We start from the raw sequence: 14,682 nt of genomic DNA on the forward strand, positions 1-14,682 counted from the left end.
ATATATCCCCTTAAAATTTCACATCACACACATATAAAGGGGGCGGGCAGTGGAAGGCAGAGCACACCATTCTTCACCTCTCAACTGTACCTGTTCACATGGGAGGGAAAAGGCAACTCTGGCCTCAGACTCCCATTCTGGTAAAGTCCACTTCCCAAATACAAGCCTAAAATAGAACCAGCTTCTTTATTCTGGAAACGAATGGAAAAACGGGGCTGTGGAGAGCTGTTCAGCTCTCTATTACGGTCCACGCATTAAACATTAACACAGCTATAGTCTTTCCTAGCACAAGTATTAGAAATGCACACAATGTTTCTAATTTCAATTCCCATCATATTCTGCAATGCTTTCACAGGGTTCTGAATTTTTTATTTCTCATTGGGTCATGCCTTCCTGGCTGCTGCTAGCTCCACCTGCTAACACATACCTCCCCACCCCCCACAGCCCACCCCAGGGAATGAGGATCAGGGCAAGGACTTCCTGCTTCCTACTCAATATTCTGCGGGCATTTTCTCCCAGGTACACGTGTTACCCAATTAAACACCACATTCCTGGAAGGAAATCTTGACTCTGATCATTTCTGTGAATGCTTCATAGCTAAAAAACCAAACACTGGAAGATAAAATGAGAGCAGACAACAAAAATAACACTTGGCAATCTAGTATAGCAAGATAGGTCGTTCCTGGCAAGGGATCTTCCAGATATCCAAAAGGTAATAGTTTATGCCCCCAAAGTGTTACGCGGTAGTCCCCCGACATTATGTAGGAAAACCGCAGGGTCACCCTGTCTCGGGACTGTTCCATGTGCTGCTCCTTCTCCCTGGAGTGCTCTTCCCATCCCACTTGACCTCATTACACTCTCTTCCTTAGCTCAGCTTCTCTTCTTCAGAGAAGAGTTCCTGTACCCTGCATGAGTCTAGGTTCACACTCCTCTGACACTTTGTACTTACATTTCATGGCACTTATCACAGGTTATAATTAATATTTATTTGTAGAATTATTTCAAAAATGTCTGCCTGATCCCAAGTCCGAAGACTCAGTGAGGAGAGGGTCTGTGTCAGTTTTGTTCATCATGGTATCCCAAATGCCTAGTGCATGGCGTAGTAGGTAAATGATAATATTTCATAGGTGAAAAAATTGATTAGTGAATGAATAAACATCTTTTGAGAACCAAGGAACTATGTTCTTATACTGATATAACTTTAGCTTCAAATATAGATGGACCATGCATGGGTTTTATTAATTAAAAGAAATAAAGAGACATTCCATTTTACTCTTTGAAACTAGCCCCTGGCATCAGACTGTTCTTTTGATGAATGGTGAAGGGAGAATCAACTAACAACCACCTCTGAAGTGGGATGTGATGATACCTTGCTTAAAGATTAAGAAGGCACAAGTCCAAACAGCCTTCTGCAAACACATTTTCTCCAATTCTACAAAACTGTCTTGTTTGTTACTGATACTGTCCAAAGACTGTGCACCCCATCCTTCCAAATCCTATTTTGGCTAGGCACAGTGGCTCGTGCCTGTAATCCCAACACTTTTGGGAGGCTAAGGTGAGAGGATCATTTGAGCTCAGGAGTTCAAGACCAGCCTTGGCAACATAGTGAGACCCCATCTCTCCAAAAAATAAAAATTAGTTGGGCATGCCTATAGTCCCAGATACTCCAGAGGCTGAGGTAGGAGGATTACTTGAGCGCAGGAGATTAAGGCTGCAGTGAGCCATGCTTATGCCATTGTACTCCAGCCTGGGTGACAGAAACCTTATCTCAATAAGAAAAAAGAAAAAGAAAAAAAAAGAAAACCCTATATTTATGTTTTACAAACATAAAACATTATAAATACTTCCTTCTACTTCCTACAGTTCACTAAATCTAACCTGGGCTATCACTGTGGAAGAGATTTCCCCTTTATCAGAAGGCACTTCAGCAAACTACACTCCTGTGCAAGTTCTAATCCCTCTTAACTTGCTATTTGTAAAGCTGCTCAGATTTGAGGCCCTTTGTCCCTGGTCCTGATACCCCCTCACCTCTCTCCACCAACACTGCCACCCTCATGCCCTGTGTGCCATCACAGCTCCTCAAACTCACCCAGCACTGGCCCTCTCTGGGACCCAACCTGGAAGTTCCCTCTACCTAGAATGTCCTTCCTTAGACCTCTGCATGATCGCCCCCTCCCATAGGTCTTGACTCAAATGGTTCCCTAAAAATGCAGCCCACTAGGAAGCCCCATCCTTCTCCTCTGCCTGACTTTTCTCCATCACCTTCATCACCACCTGGCACACCTGTCTGCTTTTGCACCGTTTCCCATAGCTCCGCACAACCCCCAATAGACCAGAATCTAAGCTCTGTATGTATCTTTTTATGTTCACCACTATATCCCAAGTGTCTAGACACTGCCTGGCACAAAGTCGGTGCTAAATAAATATTTGTGGAAGGCCTGAGTGAGTCTGCATTGTGGTGGTGCAACTTCTCATAAAATCTCTTCCCCAAGACTTTCTGCTCTAATCTGGCCTTTGAATAGGGCCATAGCCATGGTCTGCTACAAGGAAGAACATGGTGGACAACAGAGAACACACACATCAATAAGAAAAAGAACACCTCCATTAAAAAGATAAAAACCAGGAAAGGACAGAAACAGTCAATTCACAAATGCACGCACACACACACGCACACACACACATAGCTAATAAATGTATGTTTAAAAGGTTCAACCTCACATATAAGAAACGACATGGAGCGCCTCTGCCCGGCCGCCCTGTCTGGGATGTGGGGAACGCCTCTGCCCGACCGCCCCGTCTGGGAGGTCTACCACGGAGGCCAGAAGCAATGTGGGGGCTGGACGTGCTGGCTCACGCCTGTAGTCCCAGCACTCTGGGAGGCCAAGGCGGGTTGATCACTTGAGGCTAGGAGTTCGAGGCCAGCCTGGCCAACATGGCGAAACATATGAAAAATACAACAGACAAACCAACTAACCAACCCAGCCACAACAAAACAGGTCTACCCTGGAGTCATACTCTAATTTTTTCTATTTTCCTCCCTCTCTGATCCTTTATCCCACTTTCTTTTTCTTCCTCTTCCTTCTCCTTCTTCTTTGTCAAATAGAGGATTGAGTTATTATCATTGATCCATACAAAGTCCCTCTCTCATTTATTTTCTTTAATTCCCACTCCCCATTTCTATTCCCCGTCTTCCCATGTGCAACCTTCCTAATATGTTTGATATGCATCTTTTTGTTTGTATGTATTTTTAGAAAATGTTTATTGTTTTGTGTGCAAAAAAAATTAATAAAAAAATGCAAAAAAAGAAATGACATGTAAATTCCAGCTGGATCACTTGTCACCTACTAAATTGACATGGATTTTTAAAGCATATACAATATTGGGAAGAATCCAAGAAAACAAATACTCTTATACATTGCTGCTGGGAAGGTAAATTATAAACTTTTTGGAAGGCTAACTGGCCATATATAACTATGTATAAAACAGAATATAACTGGAATTCCACTTCTAGGAATTTATCCTGCAGAAATTACCAAAGGTATATATGCAAAAATAGATGTGCAAGGGCACACACTGCCTAAATACCCAACAATAGGAGATTGGTTTTTAAAAGCTGATACATTCACATTATGGAAAACTCTGCAGCCATTTATAATCATGATAGAGAAGAATATTTCAAATGGGGAAAATGTTTATAAAATCTCTTTAAATAAAAAGAGGACACAAACTATGGTGGATATTCTATATCTCAACGTAGGAGAAATACATATGTCATTGATTTCTGTAAATGTGTGTCTCAGTCTGGATCCTCCGGGAAACAGAACCTGAGGATGACACTTTCTTTAGCAGGTGCAGACCCAGGGCAACAAAAGTGAGGCCACTGGGAAGGGAAGTAAGAAGGACTGGGACATGATGCAAAGGCCCTACAGGCTTTACGATGGGCCTACAAATGACACTGAAGTTGGCGCAGCACACAGGACTTTCTCTGGGCAAGCAAAAAGAAAAACCATGACTTGGTGTACACTGAAGGGGAGAAGGAAGAGGGGAACTTACCTGCCTGGCTTTCTCCCTTCTCCTATTCCCATTGTTCAGTGTGACTACAACACACTCTGGGCTGCATCAAAGAAGGTGCATTTGGGATGTCACATCAAAGCACAAGTTCCTACTTAGGTATTTAGCTTTGAGAAAAGAGAGCCAAAACAAACCACAGAGTATGAAATGTGCTGATTTGGTTTTTAGCCCTAGGAATCTGTAACTACGCCAGAGTTGAGTATGCAGCAACAACAAAACCCGAATGCACATATGAGAGAGAGACTCGGTCACCCACATGTCTGCCATGGAGCCAATGAAGCTGGAGCGAGGCGCAGGACTCAGTCACTCCTGCCTCCCCAAGGATGTCTGCCATACCTTCTCCCTTCCCAGCGCCTCTGCCCCCCTGCACATTCGCACAGCCACCCATGGCCACAGGTCCACGGCAGAAAGCACTCTCACACACACCCATCATGTGCACCCAACTGGCAGCTATGTATAAGGAGGAAAGGAGGAAAACAGGTCTGGCTTTATACATGCCTGGGGTGGATTCTCTCTCCTTCCAGCACCTTTATCCCTTGCCACATATTTCCTTCAACATACTCTAAAGAGTTGGCTGTGTCTTGTGAGCTGATCTCTGGAGCCTTCTAGCCTTCCTCTTTCCTTCCAGAAGCCTCTTATCAAAACTGTTTGTGGCTGGGTGCAATGGCTCACATTTGTAAACTCAATAATTGGGAGGATGGCTTGAGGCTAGCAGTTTGGGACTGGCCTGGGCAATACACTGAGACCCCATCTCTTCAAAAGAAATTTTTTAAATATGCCAGGGCATGGTGGTATGCACCTATAGGCCCAGCTGCTCAAGAGGCTGAGGTGGGAGGACTGCTTCAGTCCAGTTTGAGTTTACAGTGAACTATGATCATTGCACTCCAGCTTGGGTAACAGTGAAACCTTATCTCTAATAAAAAAAAAAAAAAGCAAAAAAACAAAACTATGCCTTAGTGGGTCTGAGCCCTCAGGCACAGTCACTTACAACAGGATTTGAGAAACTTCCGACTTTAGCTCCAACAGGTAGAGATTTTGGGAGTTGTCACTGTCATTCTTGTAACAAGAAAAGGCTGGACAAACTGAAAATTAAAGACTTTTCTTGAACCCATCGATAAACTAAGATCATAGGACAAATCACCACCTTGAAATCTGGAGAGACAAGCAAATCCAGAGTGACAGTTGAGATCTGCTTAGCTTTGGCAGAAGCTTCTGGAGCCATAAACTGAAAGGAACATCTAATGGTAATTTGGCGCTGGGTGTGGGGGCTCACACCTGTAATCCCAGCACTTTGGGAGGCCTACGCTGGTGGATAACTTGAGGTCAGGAGTTCGAAACCAGCCTAGCCAACATGATGAAACCCCATCTCTTCTAAAAATACAAAAATTAGCTGGGCATGATGGCATACACCTATAATCCCAGCTACTCAAGAGGCTGAGGCACAAGAATCGCTTGAACCCGGGAGGCAGAGGTTGCAGTGAACTGAGATCACCCCACTGCAATCCAGTGTGGGTGACAGGGTGAGACTCCATCTCAAGAAAAAAAAAAAAGTCATTTGGCGAACTGCTGGAGGTGAGCATGGACTAGTGTGAAAGTGAGAAACTCCCGGGAGCCCATCACGCAGGGGTGGTGGGGGGAGGCAGGAGTGGGGAGATCCGCATACTTTGGTGGATCTTTCCAGACAGGAACTGGACCAGATTCTCACAGTGAATTGCTGAGAAGACCCTCATGTGGCTCCAGTAGGAGGGAAGAGCAACCCTTGAGAAATACACATAGCCACATCTCCATAACAAAGGCTCACTTTCCAGTGAAAGGCCTACTCTCCAGGCTTTGCAGAGCCTCATCTGAGCTTTGAAAAGGGAATTCCTCCTACTCTTATCCCCTCCAGGATACCTATCTAAGTAGATGGGGAAAAAAAACCATAGTTACAAGAGGTCAGGGCTTTGAGGAAATAGGCTGGGAAGGCTGCAGGCAGAAAGGGAGCAGGAACCTGCTGCCATTGCCTGTCCTTAGAATCAAGCAAGAAGCACGGCGCTCAGTCAGCTTGCTCGAATTCTGGAGCATGCGTATCCCACCTCTGGGAATACTGCTAGTTCCTAACCATAAAACTACCCCCAAAGAAGGTCACAGTTGAATGGGAGCATAACTGCATCAGGCTGTCTTTGAATTGCAAAAAGCAGTGGCTCAGTCAAAGCCTGTTGGGCCCTATGATCCACACTCAGATATGACTTTGGAAGTGTCTTCAACCTGCACTTACACAGACTGAAGCTTAGGGCACAGCTCATGACTACCAGCCAGCAGCAAGCACTGGAATCTTAGACCTGAATATTTCCAAACATAGTGGTATGGTATATGCCACTTGAGAAATGATTATTGGCTTGCTGTTGGGTACCAATGCAAATTGCCCCAATGACTGAAAAACATAAAATAATCTCGAAATCTGAAATACCCATAAAGTCTTAGACAATATTGACAGAAACACTCTAATAAGAAAGGCAGTTCCCAGAAGAATGACATAATAAAATGGAAATGGTCACACAGAAATATGCTAACAGAGGAACTCAAGGAGTTACTCACTGTATCCATGAACAGGTAGTCTATTTTCACCTAGGGCCAACTTTGGAACCACCTGAAAAGCTGCCAGACCCTACTGTCACATGGGCAGTGCCCTATGAACAACTCACAACTGACCAACAAAAAGCTGCCTGGTTTACAAATGGCACTCCAAGATAGATGGGCAGCATTCTGTTTGGAAGTCCATTACACCACAACCGACTAATGGGAAACCTCTGATTAAAGAAGGTTAAGAATAAATCAGCTCAGTGTCCTAATCTGTAAACTGTTTTCCTCATAATGAAAAAAAAAAAAAATAGGCAACAATATGAGTCCTGAAGTTTGAGCATATACAGATTCATGGGCAGTAGCCATGGCTTGCCACATGGTCAGACAGAACACAGGGCTATTGAGGGTATACCCACATGGGGCATGAACCTATGAAAACCACTATGGTAATTTAAGGAGCTAAACAGACATGTTGATCCCATAAGAACCTTCTTCCAGGACAGAAGGTAACTGAAACCAACAAGTGGATACCGAGTGTGCTCACTTGGGCCAGCCATCTGTGTCCAAAATATAAATAGACAGGGGAGCTATGGCAAGGTAGAGAGGAGTTGACTGTCAACATTTTCCTCTTGCATGCTCTAAGGCACAAAATGTCAAGGATTGTCCTGTCTACCAGCAAGAAAGAGACTACAGACAGCTAAGGGAGGAAGGTTCCACACACAGCTGCCAAGGACAACAGACAACGTGGGACCACTGCTTCTACGCTCAGGAGGCCACACATGGGTCCTAACAGGAACATACATTTACTCTGGACTGGGTTTTGCATACTGGGTGGGATATAGTAATGCTCAAGACACTATTAGCGGATTAAAACAATAGATACTGTGCCCATCTGGGACAGCATGTTACATTTCTTCGAAGCAAGGAATGCACTTTACAGCACAATGTCCAACAATGGGCAAAGAAATCTCTCATCACATGGTCACGCATCACGTATATATCATCCTCAGGGTAGTGGCCTGATGGAGAATTGAAAGAAGCAATTGAAATGTCTGTTGCCTAAAGTGGGAGGAGATGAGCATATGAGGGGCTGGTTATACACCTTCACAAATACGGGTTCCCCCTCTCAGTAGATCAATTATACTTCTTTTTAAAATCCACAGTGATTGCCCAGAGCTTACAATACACACTTGTAACTCATTTAAGCCCGCCTTCAAATAACACTGTACTGTTAACGCCTGTGGACAGGTACCATAGAACAGCACTCCCAGTTCCTCCCTCCCATGGCTGGTGGCACCGCTGCCACTCATCTCCCTTATCTATATGCCACAATCGCCAGGACATCGTCACTATGATTGGTTTAAATAGTTAACTTTTGAGTCAAGTAAGAATAAGGAAAATAAAAGAATTTATTTTACTTTCATTTATCTTTCCCTGACGCTCTCCTGTTCTTTATGTAGATCCAAATTTCTAAACTATTAATATATTATTTTCCTTCTACCAGAAAAACTTCTTTTAACATTTCTTGCAGGACAGGTCTACCAGCTATGAATCCCCTCAGTTTTGGTTTGTCTGAGGAAGTGTGTTTTTGTTTCATTTTTAAAGGATAACTTCCCTGGATTTAGAGTTCTAAATTGGCAGCCTTTTTCTCTCAACACTGGAAACATTTTCTTCTACCCTCTTCCTGCTTACATGCTTTCTGACAAAAAGCCCATTCTAATTTCTGTCCTTGTTCTTCTCTAGACAATGATGTTTCATTTTCATATTGAAAAACTTCCCAGTAAAACACTTTCCTCCAAAAAAACATTTGGTGGATCCCACAGAATTTCCGATGAGATAAACCTGAATGATAGGTGCAATCCAGACAAATTAATAATGGCTCAAGCGGATGACATCTTGTCATAAAAAGTGTCTGTGGGGCTTCATCTGATTTTCACATTATAATGCTTAAAATAATTGCACACCTTGTCTGCAAACCAGATTGTAAATGAATCCAGTTGCTTATAAAGTGTCCCAAATGGACAGACAGCTCAGCGTGCCCAGCTGGCATCTGAACTCTGAGATGACAGCTTCCCATCCCCAGTCAGGAGTCTCCTGCATGAGGGTGTGTGGCTCAGTACTCAGGACCACCTAACCCTGGCTAACTCAGATAAAAAGCTCCAAACCACTCACCCGGCGTAGAAACACACAACAACAACAAATCACTGGGATAAAGAGCAGAGAACACTTATTTCTTGCAAGTGGTTATTTGTTGACTTATAGAAAAGGACTGGCGAAAAACTATTCTGAACCAAATTACCTACTGATACACAATCAAAACAAAAGTCTCTCTATGGTGGTTCCTGGGGATGCAGTAACAGCTGGAAGACTTTTATGGTTCATAAAATTGTCCTTGTGATACAGATAAACTCACTCATTCAGGGAACCATTCTAAGATGACACCACCAAAGTTTAACCTGTCATCCACTCTGAGCTGGCTTTATTTTGTACTTTTAACCTCCTGAAGTGAGGCCTGTTCAAGGTCACCTTGTCTCAGACCGTCACAGTAAGAAAATAGCTGTGTGGTTGCTTTGCTGTCTCCCTGCAGTAGAGACACGGAGGCCTTGGCCTGTACACCACAGGAATGAGCACACCACATTGGAATCAGAAGCCACACTTCAGAGGCAGTGATACCAGAGGCTTCAGTTACCCAGACAGTGGCATGGAGCTACGCTATGACAAAATGAAACTCAGAGTAGGTGTTCAGTCCAGGCATGGTGGCTCACACCTGTAATCCCAACACATTGGGAGGCCCAGATGCAAGGATCACTTGACCCCAGGAGTTCAAGACCAGTCCAGGCAACATAGTGAGACAAAAAAAAAAAAACATAACAACATGGAAACTGAACAACCTACTCCTGAATGACTATTGGGTACATAATGAAATGAAGGCAGAAATAAAGATGTTCTTTGAAACCAACGAGAACAAAGACACAACATGCCAGAATCTCTGGGACACGCTCAAAGCAGTGTGTAGAGGGAAATTTATAGCACTAAATGCCCATAAGAGAAAGCAGGAAAGATCCAAAATTGACACCCTAACATCACAATTAAAAGAACTAGAAAAGCAAGAGCAAACACATTCAAAAGCTAGCAGAAGGCTAGAAATAACTAAAATCAGAGCAGAACTGAAGGAAATAGAGACACAAAAAACCCTTCAAAAAATTAATGAATCTAGGAGCTGGTTTTTTGAAAAGATCAACAAAATTGATGGACCGCTAGCAAGACTAATAAAGAAGAAAAGAGAGAAGAATCAAATAGATGCAATAAAAAACGAAAAAGGGGATATCACCACCGATCCCACAGAAATACAATCTACCATCAGAGAATACTACAAACACCTCTATGCAAATAAACTAGAAAATCTGGAAGAAATGGATAAATTCCTCGACAAATACACCCTCCCAAGACTAAACCAGGAAGAAGTTGAATCTCTGAATAGACCAATAACAGGTTCTGAAATTGTGGCAATAATCAATAGCTTACCAACCAAAAAGAGTCCAGGACCTGATGGATTCACAGCTGAATTCTACCAGAGGTACAAGGAGGAACTGGTACCATTCCTTCTGAAACTATTCCAATCGATAGAAAAAGAGGGAATCCTCCCTAACACATTTTACGAAGCCAGCATCGTCCTGATACCAAAACCTGGCAGAGACATAACCAAAAAAGAGAATTTCAGACCAATATCCTTGATGAACATTGATGCAAAAATCCTCAATAAAATACTGGCAAACCGAATCCAGCAGCACATCAAAAAGCTTATCCACCATGATCAAGTGGGCTTCATCCCTGGGATGCAAGGCTGGTTCAACATACGCAAATCAATAAATGTAATCCAGCATATAAACAGAACCAAAGACAAAAACCACATGATTATCTCAATAGATGCAGAAAAGGCCTTTGACAAAATTCAACAACCCTTCATGCTAAAAACTCTCAATAAATTAGGTATTGATGGGACGTATCTCAAAATAATAAGAGCTATCTACGACAAACCCACAGCCAATATCATACTGAATGGGCAAAAACTGGAAGCATTCCCTCTGAAAACTGGCACAAGACAGGGATGCCCTCTCTCACCGCTCCTATTCAACATAGTGCTGGAAGTTCTGGCCAGAGCAATAAGGCAGGAGAAGGAAATAAAGGGTATTCAATTAGGAAAAGAGGAAGTCAAATTGTCCCTGTTTGCAGATGACATGATTGTATATCTAGAAAACCCCATTGTCTCAGCCCAAAATCTCCTTAAGCTGATTAGCAACTTCAGCAAAGTCTCAGGATACAAAATTAATGTACAAAAATCACAAGCATTCTTGTACACCAATAACAGACAAACAGAGAGCCAAATCATGAGTGAACTCCCATTCACAATTGCTTCAAAGGGAATAAAATACCTAGGAATCCAACTTACAAGGGATGTGAAGGACCTCTTCAAGGAGAACTACAAACCACTGCTCAATGAAATAAAAGAGGATACAAACAAATGGAAGAACATTCCATGCTCATGGGTTGGAAGAATCAATATCGTGAAAATGGCCATACTGCCCAAGGTAATTTATAGATTCAATGCCATCCCCATCAAGCTACCAATGACTTTCTTCACAGAATTGGAAAAAACTACTTTAAAGTTCATATGGAACCAAAAAAGAGCCCGCATCGCCAAGTCAATCCTAAGCCAAAAGAACAAAGCTGGAGGCATCACGCTACCTGACTTTAAACTATACTACAAGGCTACAGTAACCAAAACAGCATGGTACTGGTACCACAACAGAGACATAGATCAATGGAACAGAACAGAGCCCTCAGAAATGATGCCGCATAGCTACAACTATCTGATCTTTGACAAACCTGACAAAAACAAGAAATGGGGAAAGGATTCCCTATTTAATAAATGGTGCTGGGAAAACTGGCTAGCCATATGTAGAAAGCTGAAACTGGATCCCTTCCTTACACCTTATACAAAAATTAATTCAAGATGGATTAAAGACTTATATGTTAGACCTAAAACCATTAAAATCCTACAAGAAAACCTAGGCAATACCATTCAGGACATAGGCGTGGGCAAGGACTTCATGTCTAAAACACCAAAAGCAATGGCAACAAAAGCCAAAATCGACAAATGGGATCTCATTAAACTAAAGAGCTTCTGCACAGCAAAAGAAACTATCATCAGAGTGAACAGGCAACCTACACAATGGGAGAAAATTTTTGCAACCTACTCATCTGACAAAGGGCTAATATCCAGAATCTACAATGAACTCAAACAAATTTACAAGAAAAAAACAAACAACCCCATCAAAAAGTGGGCAGAGGACATGAACAGACACTTCTCAAAAGAAGACATTTATGCAGCCAAAAAACACATGAAGAAATGCTCCTCATCACTGGCCATCAGAGAAATGCAAATCAAAACCACAGTGAGATACCATCTCACACCAGTTAGAATGGCCATCATTAAAAAATCAGGAAACAACAGGTGCTGGAGAGGATGTGGAGAAATAGGAACACTTTTACACTGTTGGTGGGACTGTAAACTAGTTCAACCATTGTGGAAGTCAGTGTGGCGATTCCTCAGGGATCTCGAACTAGAAATACCATTTGACCCAGCCATCCCATTACTGGGTATATACCCAAAGGACTATAAATCATGCTGCTATAAAGACACATGCACACGTATGTTTATTGCGGCACTATTCACAATAGCAAAGAGTTGGAACCAACCCAAATGTCCAACAACGATAGACTGGATTAAGAAAATGTGGCACATATACACCATGGAATACTATGCAGCCATAAAAAATGATGAGTTCGTGTCCTTTGTAGGGACATGGATGAAACTGGAAAACATCATTCTCAGTAAACTATCGCAAGGACAAAAAACCAAACACCGCATGTTCTCACTCATAGGTGGGAATTGAACAATGAGAACTCATGGACACAGGAAGGGGAACATCACGCTCCGGGGACTGTTGTGGGGTGGGGGGAGGGGGGAGGGACAGCATTAGGAGATACACCTAATGCTAAATGACGAATTAATGGGTACAGGAAATCAACATGGCACATGGATACATATGTAACAAACCTGCACATTGTGCACATGTACCCTAAAACCCTAAAGTATAATAAAAAAAAAAAAAAAAGAAAAAAAAAAAAAACATAACAACAACAAAAAGTTGTAAAGAGTGTCTCTACAAAATTAAAAAAAAAAAAAAGTTAGCCAGGCATGGTGGCACACACCTTTAGTCCCAGCTACTCAGGAGGCTGAGTGGTGAGGATTACTTGAGCCTGAGAGGTCGAGGATGCAGTGACCCATGATTGTGCCTCTGCACTACTGGGTGACAGAGTGAGACCTTGAATAAAATTAGTGATTTGATAATCTGCATAATGGGTGTTAGAAATGAGTTCTCACCAGTGAAATTAATGGTATATGTGAAAAGTAGATTGGCTACGATATTTGAAGCACGCTCCCCTCCCCAGCATAAACAAGGTATATAAATCTACCTAGGTCTATAGTCTCTACAACACCTAGGGAAGGTGTCCAAAGTTTAATTCCTGAGCAATGATACATATACTGATCCTGGATCAGAGACTTCTGAGGGCCTAATGGAGACCCAATTTTATGAACCATAAAAGTCTTCCAGCTGTTACTGCATCCCCAGGAACCACCATAGAGAGACTTTTGTTCTGACTGTGTATCAATAAGTAACAGGTAACAGCTCCTGCTCCTATATCTAGAAGATGTGGCATCTGCCTTGAGCAAGGAGGCTTCAGCAAGCTAACAGAACAGGTTGCAGGAAATATTTAGGGCTTGCTTATTAATGCATGTCTCTTTAATAAATCTTGTAGAACAGAATTTGGTTACTTATTTCCATCACATCTGGCAGTGAGGGGAATAACCAGCCCTCACCCACCTCAAACATCTAGCGTGATAATTACCTACCAAAAAGAATCTAGGAGTTGAATATGGCCAGTTTGATCAGGTCAGTTCTCAACAGCAGTTTATTCTTCCCCCTGACAATCGGCAGATCAGTGTTACATATAAATCATACCAGAAAGGGTAATTATTTGAAATCTCACTTTTAATATCTGTTCTCCAAAAAATGTATCTCAAGTTCCCAGACTCCTTAGAAAATTAAAGCCACTAGTGGCAAATCAAAATCACTACTACAGTTTGGATGCACGTCATGTAAATCTCAGACTATAATAAGGTGGGAGAGAACAAGGTTCATGCGCTTTATGAGGGAACCTCGTTCCACACCATGAATAAATAAATAGGCACCTGATCCTTTTGATAATGGTGACTGCCAACAGCACTAACCATCAGTATCATTCCCATAGCAACGGTTGTCAGGCCAACAGGCCTTTTCAGATGCAATCAAAGAAAATGTAAATCAAGAAACGCTTTCACAACTCAAAAGGATGGTCTTGAGAAAACCAGAAATAAGTTGCTGGCTCACTCATGGACCTGCTTAAGGATGTGGCTCACTCTGGGTTTAACTCTGAATACTATAGAAATGTCAAAAAAACAGTTGCTGACATAAGCCCAGGGTCTCACTAGCTTTTCCTTCCACTCCTAATAAGCCATCTCATGGATGACCAGACAACATGGAGAAAAGAGCTCTCCTAGAAAGCCAAGGCCCAGAAGAGTGAGGAGAAGGCCTGGTCCGGCAGGGTCTACTGATTCTAAGCCTATAACATACTGAGAAGAAAATCAACTCTCTATCAAGGAATGTGATAGATGTGGGGTGAGCAGGGGAGGGGAGAAAAAAAAGTAGTGCTGGCAATGCAGGAGGAAGGGAAGGGAAAGGGCAGTGACGAGGGGCGGAAGACGAATGGGGAGGTAGAGAGAGAAAACAAATGCGGGACCACAAAGGTAAAATGTTGCCTTCCCAGAGGGTAAACAGCTCACCTGAACTTCATTTCAACATCAAATGTTTAGCTAATGTCCATTTTATATCCTAAAAGTGTATTTCTGATATGTTTTCAGATCTTTTATTTTAGAATAGATCA

The 14,682-nt window shown here is 42.5% G+C and overlaps 1 protein-coding gene and 1 long non-coding RNA gene across 4 annotated transcripts in view; one reads left to right on the forward strand and one right to left on the reverse strand.

Moving 5' to 3' along the window:
- The window catches only part of DTD1 (D-aminoacyl-tRNA deacylase 1), a 178,541-nt gene that overhangs the window by 78,226 nt on the left and 85,633 nt on the right, over positions 1-14,682 (reverse strand). The gene's annotated exons all lie outside the window — the stretch shown is intronic.
- The window catches only part of LOC129474239 (uncharacterized), a 38,588-nt gene that overhangs the window by 10,047 nt on the left and 13,859 nt on the right, over positions 1-14,682 (forward strand). Inside the window, exon 3 of one of the 3 annotated variants that reach the window (XR_008654499.2) lies at positions 1,864-2,469. The exons of the other annotated variants lie outside the window; for them this stretch is intronic. This is a non-coding gene — a long non-coding RNA (uncharacterized lncRNA). Of the gene's footprint in view, positions 1-1,863; positions 2,470-14,682 lie in introns of those variants that run through there. 3 annotated transcript variants of the gene reach the window in all.

This window comes from Symphalangus syndactylus, chromosome 24 (assembly GCF_028878055.3).
Source record: "Symphalangus syndactylus isolate Jambi chromosome 24, NHGRI_mSymSyn1-v2.1_pri, whole genome shotgun sequence".
NCBI lineage: Eukaryota > Metazoa > Chordata > Mammalia > Primates > Hylobatidae > Symphalangus > Symphalangus syndactylus.